The sequence below is a fragment of the Chondrus crispus genome, genomic scaffold (assembly GCF_000350225.1).
Source record: "Chondrus crispus Stackhouse genomic scaffold, scaffold_3, whole genome shotgun sequence".
NCBI classification, from domain to species: Eukaryota; Rhodophyta; class Florideophyceae; order Gigartinales; family Gigartinaceae; genus Chondrus; species Chondrus crispus.
In genome coordinates, this window is record NW_005179158.1 from 574,463 (window position 1) to 593,206 (window position 18,744).

The following is an 18,744-nucleotide window of genomic DNA, read 5'->3' on the forward strand; positions in this document are numbered from 1 at the left end:
AACCGTGATCTGTTCATGACCGAAAACACCGCACATCAACTTGAATTTAACTGTTTTTGTATCGCTCAATGTGGTGCTGCAGATGGTGTCACGGATCTCCCGAACAGACTGTTTAAATGTCTTGTTGATGGATTGATCACACAGCTGAAGGAAGTGTGATGTGTTGGCCGGGGCCTGTATTACCTCAATGTTGTACTTACGACATACTTCTAGCCATTCATACCCGCCTTTAGAGGCATGACCGTCAAGTGTGAGAACGATTGCGATGTTCTGCGGCGCAATTTCTCGAGCATACGTGTTGAAGTGCTCGACGAAAAGGCGTATATTGTTTCGCTCCGTAGACCTGTTTGCGCTGCATTTGATTACTCCCTCCCGTGGAAACCAATCCGTCTTCCCCAGCTTTTTATGGACGGCGAAGCAACCGGTCTGGGATAACTCCTCTCCGCCCTGGGTTGGGTGAGAGGCGGAGGCTTTAGCGAGGGAGCACGCGGCGCGGACGCGACGCGCCAATTAAACCGATCGGACGAGCTCGCGAAAAGGGAGTGGCTCACTGGCCGGTTACGCGCAGTCGCCCCGTGGTGCGTGAACGGGAGCGACCGGTAACGGGTTACAAGCCAGCGCGCCTGACGGACAACCGAAACGGACGTACGTAGGCGCAAAAGGGACGGGGGCGAGCTTGCCCCAGTTTACTGGTGGGGACGGGTGTCAGGTCTTAACCCCTCAGAGGGACGCCTCGGACACCTGTCCCAGTGTACAGTACCTGCCGCCTAGTGCGTACCAGGTACTGTACGCCATTAAAAAACTAGCCCCTCAATTCGTAATTACCGCGCGGACGCTGCAGCTACACGTGTGTACTACTGTACACACGCGCTGCTTACAGACTACCGCACGGATGCCACGTGTGCTAGCGTACACGTAATACTAGCAGACTACCGCTGGGCCGACACGTGCACTACTGTACACGTACGCCAAATTACGACCGCTCGGCACGCGCGCGCTCCCTTCACGTGGGCACACCCGCCCACGTGTCCACCGTGCACGGCTGCACTGTTAATAATATCCCCGCGCGCGCGTCCGTCGTTATACTACACGGTCGATCGCCCAGACTCAGTGGTTCAAGCCAATTCTGCAAAACGTATTTTCCCGCGACAAAAAAGAACGGAGGAGTCTTTTAACCAGAGCCAGAGGCTGCGATTAAAGCCGTAACATGTTTCCCTGGACCTGAAGATGAGTGTGACGTGCGAGAACCGCCATGATGTGAACCTGCCTCTGAGTAAGATTTAGTCTTTTTTCCGAATTCTGTTTCTACTGCGGACTCATCCATATTCCATATCCTGTCCCCGTCTTTTCGTATACCTGGGTATTGCCTGGAAATTTTTCGCAGCGCATCAAAGTATCCCTTTACATGATTGTGGTTTTCGCCTTTCAGTTTTACCCCGTCTTTGTTTTCTGTCGTCCTGAGACAAATATCCCTGTGTCTTGCACGGAATGAGCGCACAGCGTCGTCGCTAGGATCGCTCTATTTCCACCCTGCTCTACCGTCACATGCAATCTGTGCCATCATATATTTCAGCCCAGAATTGTCTATTGCAAATCCTCTTTGCGCAGCAACTTTTATCTGAGCGACAACCAGGTTTTCTTCATTTGGACTGAGTATTGTCCGCCTGCCAGGTCCATTTTGCTCTGTTTCCAACCTCGACAGCAGTGCAGCATGCCCAATTTTTTTGAGCTCCAATTTAAGAATTCCAACCAACGACTTGCTGAGACCTGTTATGGCAGCCGTTTTGCGTATTGATTTGCTGCTTTTCAACAGTTCCACTGCCTTCCGTCGAGATTCGATGGTTACAGTACGTTCAATGGATCGCTTGCCGTTGTCCCGAGTCTGCTTTTTCATGGAACGGGGCATGATAAGGGTATTGGAGCTTGAAGAATGGTCTCGAAGTTGGGATTGGACGAAGATCGGCGCTCGGAATTTTTATGATAGTGTGGCGCTGAGTTGGGCGGGACAATTCAAATGTGCTCTGGATGATTGTATAGGCTGTTCTCAGACTGCTGACCAGTAGAACACTGCCATTTCTTCTTCTAGCGATGGACTGTGCCAATCCAAAGTTGGTGTCCATAATTGGACCATGTCCAAAATTGACCCAGTGAGAAGGGTAGACCATTGTCACAAATATCCGAGAATTCCTGAAAGAGCCAATCGTTTGCAAAAAAAGAATCCTAAAACGGTTATGCCGATGTGTATCAACATTCACTGATATTTTCAACAAATTTATGATATGTTGCAATTGGACACAGCAGTGCGCAACTACGTGGCAAATTTCAGAGATGACCCGTATTGCGCAGCTACACAATTCTCACAAAAGAGACGAAGTGATTTCGGAAATGGCGCCCAAAATGGGCAATATGTGGGCTTCCCCGCCAAAACCCGACACCCAACAAAGACCATCACGGTCGCAACTCCCCATCCCACCCACCCCCACACCCCATCCCTCCCACCACAACTCCCCATCCCTCCCACCCCAACTCTTCATCCGTCACACCCCAACTCTTCATCCCTCCCACCCCCAACTCCCCATCCTTCCTACCGCCCACTCCCCATATCCCTCAAAAGATGGCCTCAATTACCGTCGACAGAGCCAAGAATTCCCTACAAATTCTTGCGGAGCTCGCCATCGAGCGTCAAAATGAGTTGCAAAACTACAGTGATCCGATTCATCCTCCCTCCGATGACGATAATGGCACGGATGCACCCATTTTCGATCAGTACTACAACGCCCACGGCTCGCAAGGTATCGTCCAAAATGATCAACTTCGACCTATTGCAATTCCAAGGCATATGGGCTGGCTTTGAAAATTTCATTCTCGATCATTACAACACTGGTCGTGGTCGGACGAGCACCGTCACGGCCAAAGACATGTTGTTTATGACGATGACTGTCATGAAACATGGCGGTGACTGGGCATTTCTTGGAAACATGTTCAATTTCAAAGGCCCTACCATGGAGCGCATGATTTGGAATTTTGTTGATCTCGTTTGCGATGCGTTTTACGAATCCTACGTGGAGTATCATGCGAAAAAGTGGACGATGAAGGAGCTCGTGGCAAAGAAAAAATGTTTTTCTCACTACCCTATGGCGCGGTACGCCACTGATGTGACGTTTCAACCTTGCTTTCGCCCTTCCGGAAGCGTACAAGTGGGTAAGCGCTATTATAGCGGAAAGCATAACATGTACGGCTATAAGGTGGAGGTCTCTGTTTTGCCAATTGGAATAGCCATCGGATTCAGTGATCATGAGCCTGGGTCTGTCTCTGACCTCGTTATGTTTCAACAGATGCAACCGTGGCACCGAACCAGTTTGCAAAAGCAAAATGACGAAGACACATTGGAAGACGATGGGCTTTTGGGGGAAGAATTTAAGGACGCTTGGGCAGTGCTAGCTGACAAGGGTTACCAAGGCAGTGCTGAGTTTTGCAGGATTGTGCATCCCAGCAAAAAACCACACATTGGTGCTCTATCCCCTGCTCAAATTTCAACAAGTCAGCACATTTCAAGCGACCGTATCATCGTGGAGAATTATTTCGGGCGTCTTTGTGGGGCATGGACAGTGCTTGGGAAAAAGTGGAAGTGGGCGGAAGCTAGGTACGACAGTGTTTTCCGCTTGTGTGTCGCACTGACAAATTTTCATGTCAACTGCAATCCATTGCGGGCTGATGATGGGGCGGTGTTTAGGCAAATTGCTCATCGTTGGTACTCTATTGGATTGTCTCGACATGAAAAGAGACGTACTGTGCAGCGCAATTATCGCGAAAAGCGAGAGCGTCGTATGAATGTAATGTTTCGCGCGTCTACCGTTCTGCAGTACCCAGATCGCCAGCCAAGCTATGACGACCTACAGTTGTAAGGTTAACACGGCGGCCTTTGGCAGTGTTGTCGGTTTTGCGTAATTACTTTGTCTTTTTATGACTTAGTCATCATTTTAGAAGGATATGCGTAAATTTGATGACGATATATCACCTGAATAGCACCCAGTCTGTACGATTATGGCACGTTAAATGCTCCATCACCAAGCCTTTGAGCACTCGTCGCCCATTTGCACTTAAGACCTACTACAAGATCTGCCACGTATGCAGCCAAAGCAATCGCAGAAGAGAGAAAAGAAGAAGCTTCTGAAAAGCGGTCCTCTCTAAATGGCCCCCCCTCAGCCTGTCAAGAAGACGAAACACATCGCCCTTTCGACCGAGAACCATTCTAAAGTATCCTTGTGACGAGCCACAATACAAGTAGGGCACCCCCTATGTTGGACATGACAACAAATTGTTGGACAATAAAGAAAATAAGAGAATGTATCTAAAATACATGAAATAGAACATTTGCTGGACAGTTTTCACAAACGTTTGGCGGTTAACGTGGCTATATCTCTGAACCTTTTGCTTTGCAGTGAATTTGCATGGCATATTCGAACTTCCCGCCCTCCTTACCCCCTTTTTCCATCGACTTACGCCAAAACTGCTTAAGCCGTTCGTGTTTTTGGTTCACCATCTCGAGTTTTGGTTTTCCACAATCACAATACAATTCCCTCAACCCGTTCCCCTTCTATCTGCCATTCAGCTTTTGCAAACGACTTGCAGCTATGACCAAAAAGAAAAGTCTCGAGCAAAAAGGAAGGCAGCTGTTCCAGCAAGCCGTCATCGCCACTGAGAATGGACAATCCACGAGAGCAGCTGCTGCAATCGCGCAGCTGCCCCGTTCCACCTTCCACTACAGGCTTAATAATTTACACATCGCACGCAAACCGCGTACTTATCTTACGGAAGTTGAAGAAACTGTGAATGTGGGGCTTCTTGAGCGCTATGCGCTGCAGGGCTTCCCACTTCGTCGCACAGACCTCTGCGACGCAATCAAGATTTTTGTTAGCGCCCTTCCCCTGGAGCGCCAAAATGCCCTACCCTTTTGCAAAAACGTCCCTGGAAAAAAGTTTCTCCAGAACTTTGCAGACCGTCACCGACAACGAGTCAATTTTGTTAGGGCATCTAAACAGGAGGAAATTTGTTGGGCGGCGACCAATGCTACAAATCTCACTCAACACCTGGTGGCGCTTGAGTCTGTAATGGCCGAAAACAATATCAATCCATGCCGAATTGCAAATCTTGATGAAACCAGTACCACTCCTAACCGAGACTGCAACCAGACTGCTCGAACAAAAGTATACAATTTACGTGGAGTACAACCACAACAGCGAAGCCCAGAATTTCTAAACGTGAATCGCATAACCATGTTGTCGGTAATTTTCGCAAATGGGGCACCAGGGAGGTCAATGTTCGTCTGTAAAGGAAAATATTTACAATTCAGAACTACTGTGGTTGATGGAAAACCGGTCGTGGAAACTTTGGCGGACTGCCTACCGAGAGGCATCATAGTTACAATGGGAGAAAACGTCGCCGGGGTGGATAGCCACAATTTTATTGAATGGGCTAAGCAATATGTTGACGATGTGAAGGATTTGACAATGAACAATCGGAAGGTTTTGTTGGTCCTTGATGGCAACAGAAGCCATATGACGTACCAAGCCTTAAAAACATTACAATCTGGAGGCGTTATCGTATACTCTCTCCCGGCACACACAAACGGATACACGCAACCACTCGATATCTCTGTTTTTTGGGCCATTTAAGGAGTCACTGCACGCAAGTGTGGAGCGGCTGGCATGACCATGTGTGAGTACTAAATACGACATTTTTGATTATCTGAAATCATGAGAGAAGCATTTTATCAATGCTTTACAAGAAAAAACATTGTTTCATGCTTCGCGAAAGCTGGTATCTGGCCACTGCACGCGCCCGCATTATTATCACGTCCACTACCTGAGTCGGCTCTAAACCGGAGCCGCATATTGACAGTTGATGAGCTTGGAGATTTGCTGGAATTGAAAAGATCTGAGAGCCGCAATGGACTAGGACTACGTCCTAGGCTGATGGCAAATGGCTACTTGGATACTTCCGCTGATCTAGTTCTCACGACAACCTTCGCAATGGCCCTTGTGCATGGAAAATTTAAGCGAGACAGGACGAAAATTGACGCCCAACAGCGTCATGAACGCAATCGGGACGAAGCCGAGAAGATACTGTACGAGCGGACTCGGGAAACACGCATTTTAGTCCGCATGCGACGTGCGCAACGACGGACAGCGACATATGGAGATCCCCTCATTCTTCCTCGACCTATTCGCATCCGGAGGCAGATAGCAGAGAATCGCGCAGCATCGCATCGACGCCACGAAAATGATGCCGCTGATGCTTTGCTTTCAATCGCAGTTCCGAGATCAGGCAGTGCCGACTGATATGTTTTTCCAGCCTTGTAATCATATTCTGATGAAAATGTTTGGGCCATGATTGTCATATGCTGTCCAACTTACGGGCTCCGTTTTTCCCATTTTGACTTGAGTGAACTGCCTGAAGAAACTGACCGCCTCATCTGAGAAATGCTCCGTGGTCAAATATGTGCTACAGGATGTGAAAGGCTGTGTTCTACTCTCTCAGTAGACATCAAATCGGCGCTCGGGGTCCAAATCTGGAACTTTTTGTGTTTAAAATCTGAAAATTGTCCCAAATAGGGGGTATTCTACTTGTATTCGCTTCAGCAAATATTCGCGCAGGTGCACGTGATCCGTCGGGCGGCACAACGATGGACCAAACTTGAGTTTGTTGTGGGCAGGTACTGTATCTTGCTGGACGTCAGTCAACAAAAGCCGTGGTGGAATTGCTCAAACTCGAGTTTACTTTACGTCCAGCGAGTTTGTGAGAAAATGCAAAACAACATCACAATAACAATGCGTTGTTTTACGGACAACCTTAATGAAGTTGCAAATGGGAGCCTCCGGAAATCTTTTCTTGTGTCAGAGTCATCTTTTTTCTTTGGGTCAAAGTGCAGATTTGGGGGCGACATCCGGCCAAAGTGAAAATCTACGTGGGGCGATTTCAATGTGGTGGGGGTTTTATAGGGCGACACTACTAGAAAGTGATCTGCTAGTAGCGTGATTTTGGTCCATGGTGTCCTCTGCATGGGGTGACAATGTCCGTTTTCTAGAGTGACAGAAAAACGATCGTAAAGTCACCTCCGACAAACTCATATTCGGGGATGTCACCCCATAAAAACCTATACTATCGTGGCCATTTCGGCAGAGACCTAAATGTTAGAAAAGTCGCCCTAGAAACGCATGATTGTTTTAATGTCACCCCTATAAAAAGCACGCCAACGCACGGTTTCGCGCTGGATAAAGCGCTCTCAAAACTGAAACAATATAGTGTGGCTATAGAGGCCGCCCAGTGCTCACCACAGTGGCATACGGTGACGCGCGGTCACGCGGCGTACGTTCTGCCTTCTGAACCCGCCATTTTTCGGCGTCTACGTTCCCCAGGCCCCCCGCACATCTCGCCGCAATGCCCTCACCCGCCTTCTTCATCGCTTTGCTCTGCACCCTGCCTCTAGCATGGTGCACCGCGGCCGCGTCTCCAAGTGACCCGGAACCCAGTCGCACCAAAGGGCCCGGCTCCCATCTCACGCGTGTCCACTAAGAACGGAAGTTTGTGCAGATCTACGGGGAGGTGCAACATTCCTAGTATTCTTGGACACCATGAGCTGGGCGATTGACAGGGTGATGATTGGTGATGGCCGACAAGGGGCAAGCGGCCACAAAATGCAAGACGGCGTTTTGTACGCTGCCGCCGGATTGACAGGCGTTGACGAAAGTTTCTGGCCTATCGATGCCAATTCGATTACACTATCCCTTCACACGATGCAGGCTCTATTAAACGCGATAGATGATGGTACCAACGACTTGCCGCGCAAGAAAAAGTTTTTGCAAGAGATGTTCCGTCGACTGTATGCGTGGATGATGGCCCATCGCGGTGTACCGATACTCATCGGTGGTATTGGGGCACGCGGACAAATCACTGGATCAAGAAGGTTTGAGGTGCACCAGTATGGCCCGAACCTCGTGCGCAGCAACGACGATTCATGCGTGTCGGCTGCGCTGTCCAACGGCACTTGTGCGCTATATGGTACCACAGGAGGAACAAGCGTCGACAAGTACCTTCGGAAGCATCCGATGAAGATCAAAACACTCAAGCAACTCTTTTCTCTGGTTCACCAAATTCCCGCTCAACTATCAGTGCGCCGAGTTCCTAAAGCTGTGAAGAAGGCGTTCGATGCAAATCCTTTCAAGTGGCTTGCGCACCATAATCAAGGCGTGTGGATAGTCCGAATAGTGGAACACGGAATTGTAGATCATTGCGTTGCGCTGGACTGCAACCGTGGTATTGTCTATGATAGCGCTTCAAGGTATCCGTTCGCATTAACCGAAGATGTGCTTCGTCTCCTTGGCGGAGATGAAGCAAAGAATTTGCGCGTGGCTGAGGGAGCTAGTTAAAGTCCCTGTCAATTCTAAGAAGCCCTCACGCTGCTCGTGTTCATCCCCCGCCCCTCCCGCTCCTTCTTCGCCAGCTTGAAGTACTCGGGCGTCGAGCAGGGGAGGCTACATGCGTGGGTTCGCAAGTTGGAGGAGAGGGAGAGAAGGGTCGGCCAGGCGGAGGAAGCAGGGAAGGACCGCGTTGCCGAACGGGTTGCTACCGTCGCGAGGAGGGAGCTGCTCATGGCGAAGAAGGAGAGGCTCTTGGGAAAACCCAGCCGCACTTCATGTCTCCCTCGCTCGTCGCAGTGCCAGTTCACGGCTGGCAGCTGCAGCGCCAGCGGGAGATTATGAGCTGAGAAGGCGTCTGCCTGCGCCCGATCCGACGGCCGAAGCATATCCACGCTTTTGTCCGGCAGTTGCTGTATATTATATCATCTCTAGGCTTTGCCGTGGGGACATTGCCAATATATCGGACGATGATTTCGAAAGCGACCAAGCCCAGCCTGTTGTGCGTATACCGACGCCGCCCCGCTTTCTGTCACCCCATCGGAGAGATTCACGAGACAGCTCGCCGTTCAAAGAACCCATCCAACACGAGCCCTCACCGCCACGGGCCGTACCTTGATTCTACAGAACTGCGTACATATATGGTTCCCCATGGACATGCTGCACTTTCCGCCAAGTATAACTCCCATACGAGCCGCCACAACAAGCTGGACAGCTTACCACAAGAACAGAACCCTGTATTACACCGCCTTCGTTCCGGTGTCCAAGGAGACCGCTTCGCATACGCTACAGTGCTACAGCTTGTTAAAGAACGCAAAATGACCCCTTGGCACGGAGCCAGGTGGTAGAATCGAATGTCCGTGTAATCACGTGGTCAGATGGATCGAAAACCTTGTCGATCGGTTCCCAGCAATTTTTGATGATTGCTGACACTGTTGCATCGAGACATTCTGTCTTACGAAAAGGAACCAACGTTCACACCTGTGAGTCACGTGTCAAGAATCTCATGCGTGTTCAGCCGAACTCCACTTCTCCTTCACGCAAAAATTCCAAAAAACCTTGCCCTACTTCAGAGGTGTACGCTTCCCTCCTGCGGGCTCATGGCGTGGCGACGGAAGCCATTAAAGAGGCTTCGTTGGAGGACCTCAGGGTCCTCGCTCGACTACTCACATCTCTTCCGGAAGGTAAATCCTTCCGTGAGTCGCCTCCGTAATTTGCCCTCGACCTCCAGCTCAGAAGGTGGTACCTCGTCGGAGTGACGCTGTTCGTGACGTCACCCTGACGCCTTCGAAAATTAAACGATTCCCTCTCGCGTACTCCTTCGTGCCCAGTTTCCTTCTCCTTTCTCATGCGCCCCGTCGCCGCGGTCGCATATCATCCTCTGTCAATCTCCTCCCCTTTTTCCCAATTTCCTCCTCTTTTCTCACGCGCCCCGTCGCCGCGGTCGCATCTTCTTCTTTCCACTTTCCTTCTCTTTCCCTCCGCTCGTCCGCCAGGGGTCGACGACCGTGAGACAGAATAAAATATCTCCCTTCCTCAACCGACTCGCTTCGTTGCGCCTCCAAGGTTGCCCTCATCATTTTCGGGCTTTCGGTTTTCCATACCGCCCTTGAATATCCCGTCGACGACAAACACATTAACCCTTGATAAGCGGTTTCCTCTCCTTGGTCGCCAAACCGGCAACCGATCTTGGGGAAATCTCAATCATAACGCCCTTACATGCACACGCAACGTGCTGCAAACTTCCTTCCAAAGTGAATGATTTGCAGTCCTCCGTCCCCTTCGCAACTAGGAACATGGAAATTAGCCGTACGAAAAACGTTCGTAGTTTTCGACGAACTTCCCGTGTCTTTTGTTTTCTGTGGGGTCACGGCTTGAGCGCGTCGGCGATGAACCGCCTATAGTAAAGCCCGGCTTCCTCCCCAAACCAAATAAACCCCCTTGAGGTCAAGTGACAATTGATCCTTGAAGTTTCCCGTCGGTGAAATGCCTGCGTATGTTCAGTTTCAATCTGCCGCTCAGTGCCGGTACCTTCCGCTTTAACGGCATCTCGTAAAAGCTGTCCTAGCTGTCGTCTCTCGTCCAACAATTGTTCCTCAACGAATTCCTCCTCGACAAGGTCTCCATCGAAAACACAAAAAGAAGTGGGGAGTGGGTCCCCTTCGTCCACCGGTCTCTTAAGCCTTCAGAGCAACCAGTTGTCGAAGTTGATATGCACTTTCGACGTTCGATCACTCCAAGCAATCGACGAATCAGCACGGTCAAACGAGTTCGCTGGTTCCCCCACCGTCGTCCCAGAGCTCTTCTATCTCTCCGAAATTGTTAAATGCCACGCCCTTCTGATGCCGCTACGCGACGAAACATTTCAACCGACCCGGTTTCGTCCTTCTTTATCACTTCAGCGACGAAAGGCCGTCATTTCGACATCAACTTGCGTGTGATGAAGGCCACACGATCGGCCGCCTCATACGCATATGATCGGACGCAGCAACCCCATAAATTACACTCGGTCTTGCTGTCAGCCTGTTCGTCACCGATATCAGCCAAATGCACTTCTCAAAACAAAATGAAATCCATTGTTCGTGGTGCGACCTCCTTGGTTCTTCCCGTTCGAACGAGGTTTGGTACGTCCTTCGTGCCACTGCAGGACGTTGCAATGTTCCAGATTGACAGAAGAGGTTGCGCCCGTCTACAAGTGAGGTTCTCCTCTTCTGCACTGAATGGTCTAGGTTCACCTTCGATGAGCACCGCTCTGTACAGTAGCGAGTTGCCCGTATCGTGCTTTTTTTCTGGCCAACGGGTGTGTTCCGACAGAACCACGACGTGAGTTCATGTTAAATCATCGATTTCGTGGTCGTTCGTGCTCCGAAGATATCAGCGTTTTGCAAAAGGTGGCGACAACCGAAGTGACGTTACGGGTTCGGGATGGCCCTCGTTGTGAAACCCAATACATCGATCTTGTTCCCCCATCGCCATTCCCTTATATTATCGCCTCGGACAAACGTCAGCTCGAAAAGGCGCCAAGAATTCCCGCAGAGAAATAATTATCCTTTGTGCGCAAACATCCCACAAATGCACGAGGTGATCTACCAACGTGCAAATACCTCTCAGACCCTCGCGTCCCTTCTCTATTTTGTTGTTGGCAACTGACGCACAGTACTTCCCAAAAGCGCGCCGTGCGAATTCTTTTAGAGCCTCATCGGAGGTCGTTAACAATGCAGGGTTCTTCTTCGTCTACAGTGTGACACAGAATGACGCACTACTTGATCGAATCGATCGTAGGCAATAGCCTTTTCTCACCTCCTTGCGCGGTCTTTCGTCCATAACACTTACTTATTACCGCAGTGCCATGCGGCGAGTTCGACACACCTCTAGCCACGTCTCCTGTTCCATTTCCCAACAATCCAATTTCGGCGTGGTGTTGATAGCTGCTAGAAGCAACAGACGGATCGTCGTCAATTAGCTCGTCGAGTGACGATTTCCTCCAAAAGAGTTGTTCTCAGGTAATTGTCACTCCCTTTTTTTCTCTCGAGTAACTTCCCCCTCAGTCTTCGATAATCCTTGTAGAGTTGCGATTTGGGATGTGCCGCGCCGCGTCGTGTCGTCGACATCACAACCTAGAAGAAATACCAACAAAAACAAATCAGGGACTGAAGTAGATACGACTGGAAGACAAACACTTGATCCCCTCGATGAGGGCGTCGGGTAGACTCTCGTTACTGACGAAGTCGGCAAGAACGACAAAACTATTTGTCCACCCCGTACAGTATCGTTTCGCGCGTTAGATCGCGCACTTTTCCAGGCGGCTCACGCTACTGACGGTCCGACGGTCACGGCCTCGCTTCAATCTCGGTCTTCAAATTCTCGGCAAGAAACTTGCAGATCGGTGTCCGCGATGCGGGGTATGTTTCTGTCTTCACATAAAAAAATAAAACGAGGTAGAACAAAATAGAAACGAAGGGGGCGAAACACACTAGAAAGTAAACGACGGTTCGTTATGAATTGGGGGGGTGTGAGTCGCTCGCCCACCCTTAAAAAGGGGGAAGAATCAGCGTGGATCGGTGATGACAGAGCGACGACTATGGCCTCGTCGAGCGTCCATCTTCATAACTACAGGCCTGTCGTCCACAGTAATTCTTCCCAACCCAACAAGCGTTAGTCCGTCGGTTCGTTGAGCGTAGTTAGCGTCCTGCTCGGGTGACCGGACTTGGGGTGCGAATCGACTTCGGTGTTTGTATCATCGGCAGTTGCCAGCGACAACGAATCTGCACCAAGTTGGTGTTGAACTCCTCTCCTTTCTTGATTTGGATTAAATTTTAGCGTCACCTCCAGTGTCCCACATCTGCTTACGCACCACTTGTCCTCTTTCCACTCGTGAAAAACCTCACCAAAAGTTTCCTTCAAATTAACACAGACGGGCGTGGATTCCTGATCCAAACGTCCCTTCGCGTGCGCGCCGCTGCGACGCTTGATCATACGTTATCTTTGCATGGTCTCATCCCGAGACTATGATAGCTTCCTATTTCCTGACAGGGCGGCGTTCGTCGCTCTCTACATGTGCAACAGTCATGGCAAAATTGCCTATCTCACTTCCTCTCTCTATCTCCGTACTTTCTGCGGTCCCCACTCTTGTGAGCACCCTTCTTCCTTGTCTTTGCCCCGCTTCTGACAGTCCCCATTCCAACTCAACAACGTCCCGACGGGGGTCACCCCGCTTGTACGCGTGCGACTTGCGGCGGCAACGGTAACTTCTTCCTTCGGAAATATCTCACCACGACACTGCGCGGTAATTGAGCAACCGGTCCCCACGTTGCGTCCTTCGTCCCATATCCATACCATTTCACTCTGAGGATCAATTCCTCATCTTGATTCCCATGATCGATGATCTTCTCTATCACGTACTCAGCGTCTGTCTCCTCTCCCTCGCGTCCGGGGTTACTTTCTTCTCCCTCCTGAAGACCCACCGATGTCACTAACTTTTCTAAATTAACTATCTGCTGTAGGTCTTGCGGTATCTCCGCTGACCAATTCCGGGTAACTAAATTTTCCTCGACCTCTTGTGTCTGCGCCCGCGCGTGAGGGTCGTCCTCACTCTCCATCGCGTCGCGTCCTTGATCTGTCACGTGTCCCGCTTAGGTACTATAGGGACTGATGTAGACCTGATGTGAGTGCTTGTTCCATCAGACTTGGGGCCAGTTCTACTCGATCTCGCGAAACGCGTTCCTCTTGATCACCAATGGCGATGACAACCGTATTACGGTCTGACTGCTTGACTGCATACGGACCCGTGTCCACTTGTGCCAGCTTACGCTTCGGTTCCGTAGCCGTACCTTGCTCCTTTCGAAGGAACACGTAGGACCCTACGGGTATGTCGTACTTCGAGTTGCGAAGTCTCGCATCGAAATTTCGCTTATATCTCGCCTGTTCCTTACGTAGGCTCCTGTCCGCGGTCTTCATCAGACTCTCCAACCATGATTGCCATTTTAGATAATAGGCTCTCTGGGATCCAAATTGTTCCCAATGAGGTTGCGCCTGTAGCGCAAGGCTTCTCGGTGCCCGAGCTAAGACCAGCTCAAATGGGGCGATGTTCGTAGTTCGATGAACTTGTGTGTTGTAGGCGAACGTCACCGCGTCGCTAAACAAGTCCCAATCCTTCGGATGGTCTCCGATATACTTCCGTAGCGCGGACAATATAGTCCGATAAAATCTCTCCACTTGGCCGTTGGCTTGCGAGTGGTACGTAGTTGTAAAGACATTCCTGAGCCAAGAATTCGGCAAATATTCTGGAAGTACTTGGCTGTGAACTGCGTCCCATTGTCGGACAGCAGCTTCACAGGGGGTCCATAAATGAAAACCCAGTTGTGTAGAAAGGCCTGCGCAATGTGCGCGGCGGAAATCTTCTTCAACGGTACGGTCCGTACAACTTCGAGTAGCGGTCGCTGATCACTAAAATGTACCGGTTGCCCCGACTTGTGGTGATGAGCTCTCCGAGTATATCAATTGCGACAAATTCCAATGGAGCGTTCGGTGTGAACAGCTGCATCTCCTTCGCGTTCTTCCTGAGCTTCACTCTTTCTCGCGCGCAATCCGCGCAATAATTGAGGAATTATTCCTGGCTACCGAGTAGCAATCTAGCGCCATTGTAGGCTAATGAAACGATCTTCTCAAGGTCTTATACAGTTTCTTGCCTCCTGGGTGCCCTGCTAATTTAGCATAGTGGCTCAACCCTAGGACACGGTACCTTCAGTGATTGTGGGATTACCACTTGTACGAACTCCGCAGATGTTCGACATAAAATTCCTTCAAATCCCTCGGCCTCCGTTGTGAACGACTTCGTTCTTCGTTCTTCCATTTCCTCCTTAGTTCGAACCCACGATTTCATTAAAGTGTGAATTTTCGCGCATTTTCTCTGAAAACAGCCGCAAAAATGATTGTTCATGAAGAAATCGGCAATTCGGCCTGCGATAAGCGACCCAGACTGTAAGCCACATCAGATCACTGATCTGGTTTAAATCGCGATTCATGTGTTTGAATCGCGATCTGGTGTCTACATTGGATCAAAATTGATGATATTAGCTCAGGGCTAAGGTTGGCGCTCGTGGCACTTTATTCTCGGAGGACACTTCATGCCATGCACGGCGGTCCCATCCTTGGGCCCACGGCGCTCAGCTCCACAATTAGTGGTCCTGAGATGGTCCCACGGTGGAACAGTGACTGTCCCGCCGTGGGTCCATCTTAGGACCACTGTCCGACAGTCTCACTGCCACCCGGACTTCATCAGGAACTCCTGGAGGGTCGGACTCCGACCCGCACTGACGGGGGCCAGTTTCGGATTCCCCCGTCGCCGGCGTCACGTACTTGAAGTTCAAGTCTTGAACAAATCTCCAGCACTCTCCCTCTTCCTGGGGCATCCCTCTGTAATCTACCATCGTTCTCTCAGCCGCCCGCACCTATCCCTCCCTCCTCCAACGTCTCCACTCCCTCCTCCTCCAACGTCTCCACTCCCCCACCCCACAAACCCCATCCCACATGATGCTCCCACCCTCTTCGCCGCGACGCACCCACTCGCCGCACCCCCACGGCCCGCCGCCGCGGCGCTCCAGGTCCGATCTGCTCTGCACCGGCCAGAAAGGTACCGTCATCGCCTCTTTCTTGCCCTTCATCGGCGATCCGTCTTCCCCTTCTCCGCCGCACCACGCCCCACTTCCCACGCCATCCACTAACCAAACACCACCCGCACCCCCCAGTTTTTCCACTGCTTCGCCGGTCTCTTCTTTTCGCTCTGCTACGCAAACCTCTCCACCAATACGTGGACCACACTCCGTCTCTTTTTCTTATTCACCTCCTGTACGTCACCGACGGAGGACAAGCGGGAGGACAAGCGGCCGCTTTCTATGGAGAGAGGCTCACGCATGTCGCCAAAGGAAGGGACGGAGGAAATCTTGGACATGTGCGAGTTGGCCGCTGTTGCCACTTTAGGTTCTGGGCATTGGGTTTGCAGCGGGGCCTATGGAGCGGCCCTTGACAAGGGCCGCTAACAATGTTGGCATCTTGGAGTTGGGAGGGTTGTAGTGGTGGCAGTTGTGGCAATTGGACTGGGGTGCGGTGCTGTTTCGAGGCGGTGACAGACAGAAGAGGGAGTTGGGCTCCCAGAGCACCGGAGCGGAGTGCCGATTTTGGCGAGGGTGTGGGAGTTGTAGACGACGCCGCGCAAATGTGGGGATTGACGTGCCCATACGTCGAGTTCGACATGGCACGCGCCGCCCCATGGCATGGAGGAGGGGCATGACGACGACGACGTGGTGTCGAAGAGTCCCGCGAAGGCGTACGCAAAATGACATTTATGGCGGGAAGAGGACTTACATATCCCTTCCCAGTGCATATCGAGCTTCCCTTGCATCTGAATTTGTCGCACTGTTGAGTAGCGGGATGTTTGTTGTCTCACTCGGACGAACAGCACGAAACTCTTCCTCTTCGTGGCCAAAGACCCCTCCAGACGCCCTGCCTCCCCCATCAACCTCTGAGTCCTCGTCCTCCCCGATATCCAACCCCTCACTCTCGCTGCGTACCGACTTTTAAAAGTCAGTTTGCACCAGCTTGCATTCATCCAGGAGCTTCATGTTCCAATGAGTGAATGAGAGCTTTTTAACTCTATCCGTATGTAGCCGATTTCGTAAGGACGTCCGGATCCTCCCCTGCATGCTGAAACTACGCTCAGCAGCACAGGACGAGGGAGACACATAAAGAGTCCGCAAGGCGAACTCGCGAAGCTCCGCAAGGTCCGCTCGATCTACAAGCGATTTCCAATAGAAGAGCGGCATTTTCGCAAAAGACTTGAAAATGTCGTTGCTGTCGGCATCGCTCTTCTGGTCACTCCACTCTGATGAAAGCTTTGCAAATTGCTCCAATACCTTTGTACAGAGCTCATCCGAATCATTCGCATCCTGACTATCCGACGTAGCACCGCCAGTGCTATACCATTCCACGAATCGAAAGAAACGTTGTAAATACGGATCAATATCCCGGGGACATCGATGAGGGTCGAGAAGATGCGCTGCGAAATGGATGTCTTCCAGCAAGCGCACCTTAGTAGAGGCATCCAATGGACCGTTTTGTAGCTCGCGAAATTTTGCTAAGACTTCGCCCCTTCGTTCTGCTGTAAGAAACGATGTCGTTGGAATCTGTTGCAGCTCTAATCCGAGAGCGATGGTTTTTGGGACAACATCGGAGATTTTTGCGTCGTCTGAGTCAAAAACTCTCAGGTAGCGACGAACCAACGAAAATATCCTGTGTAGATCCTGCACCTTAGCAAGGAAAACCCGCGATTCTAAGATTGAAATGAACTGTGACCTCTTTTCCCTGCCCGCGGCGTTCGTTGCTGTCCACAGATTTAGGCAGAAATCTTGGGTTGTACCACCCCAAGTAACACCAAACGCGTGCGTATGTAAGCTTGAAGCGTGCTCTCAATGGACGCGAATTGCATCTTGACAGGCTTGCAAAGCATCACTGCTGTTGCCGGAATAGGAGGAAACATTCCTTGACCTTCAACCCCTCGAATGAGGCCACCGGCAGTCTCCTCCTGCCGTGCCCCAATTCTTGTCCCTCTGACTTCAGGGGCGATAGTGCGATTGTAATCAACGATGCCCTCCTTCACACGTGCTCGCAGTTTTACCTTATGCCTCTTCTCTGAAGCTATCCAGGTCACGGTAGGTAACACCTCCTTTACTCAAGGGATATTTCCAATGTCCTGCATGCATAAGTTTGCGACGTGAGCTTGGTCCTGAACGCCAACCAGCTTAGGGTATTTCCGCGTGAGAGCCTTTCGTGCATTCTGACAGCACTGTGCACTATCACTTGTCACGGCGCAGATCCTCTTCATTCCACCGAACTTTTACATCACCTCTTCCATGATTCGCACATAGCCATCCACTCCCACCTTCTCGTGGGACGTGAACACAGATTCTAGAAAAAATGTTTTCCGTCCGGACAGCAAACCAGAGGCCTCAGTTCGCAGCAGGACATTCACAAAAGTGGCAGACATACTATCGCTCCATCCATCGAATATGATTGTCCCAAATCCCGTCGTTAGCGCGCTCCGAATCCTTGACAGCATCCTTTCGGAAACTGATAAGTGTAGTTCATCGACCTGCGTGCCTGTAAATGTATGCCGCGACGGGAAATAAGAGTTTGCGTACCAAGGTGCTAAAATTTTCAAAAACCGGAGAAACGCGTTTGGTTTTGCCTGGCTCGTATCCAGGGCCGTGAAGTACCAGGCCTGTTCGACGAATGCCTCTAACATGGTGGCTGTGATCTCCTTTTCCTTTTCGGGACTACCCTCTTCTAGGCGTCGTAATTTGCCTTGTGGTGAGTCTGCAGAAAACGAACGGGGCCTTTTTCGAGGATTATCGCCGTCAGCGGATTGAAAGAGACCCCGCTCTTTCTGCAGAGCACTTGACTCTGACAAGACTCGATCTTTGATACTTTGTCTAAACTGGGTGCATTCCAGGATGTGCCTGCTCAAGAGCGATGCTCGCCTCTGCTTGTTCTTTATCTCCTTTCCACAGCCCTTGCAAACCGACCCCACTTTCTCCCCGTTCTGAACGATGGTACCAAAGCAGTGCGACTTAGCGAAGGACGGTTTTCTACCGCCGTTAGAACCGCTCGAATTGCGGGGTTCACTAGAGCTACGTTCTACCGCGAGTCGGTCAGACGACTGTGGGAGGCGCTGCGAAGCAGCGAGTCGCGGAGGCGGACGTTCTGAAAGCGAAACAGAACGTTGGCCAATTTTTCCGCCTTCATCGCGAGGAGCAGGACCTTCTTCAACCAT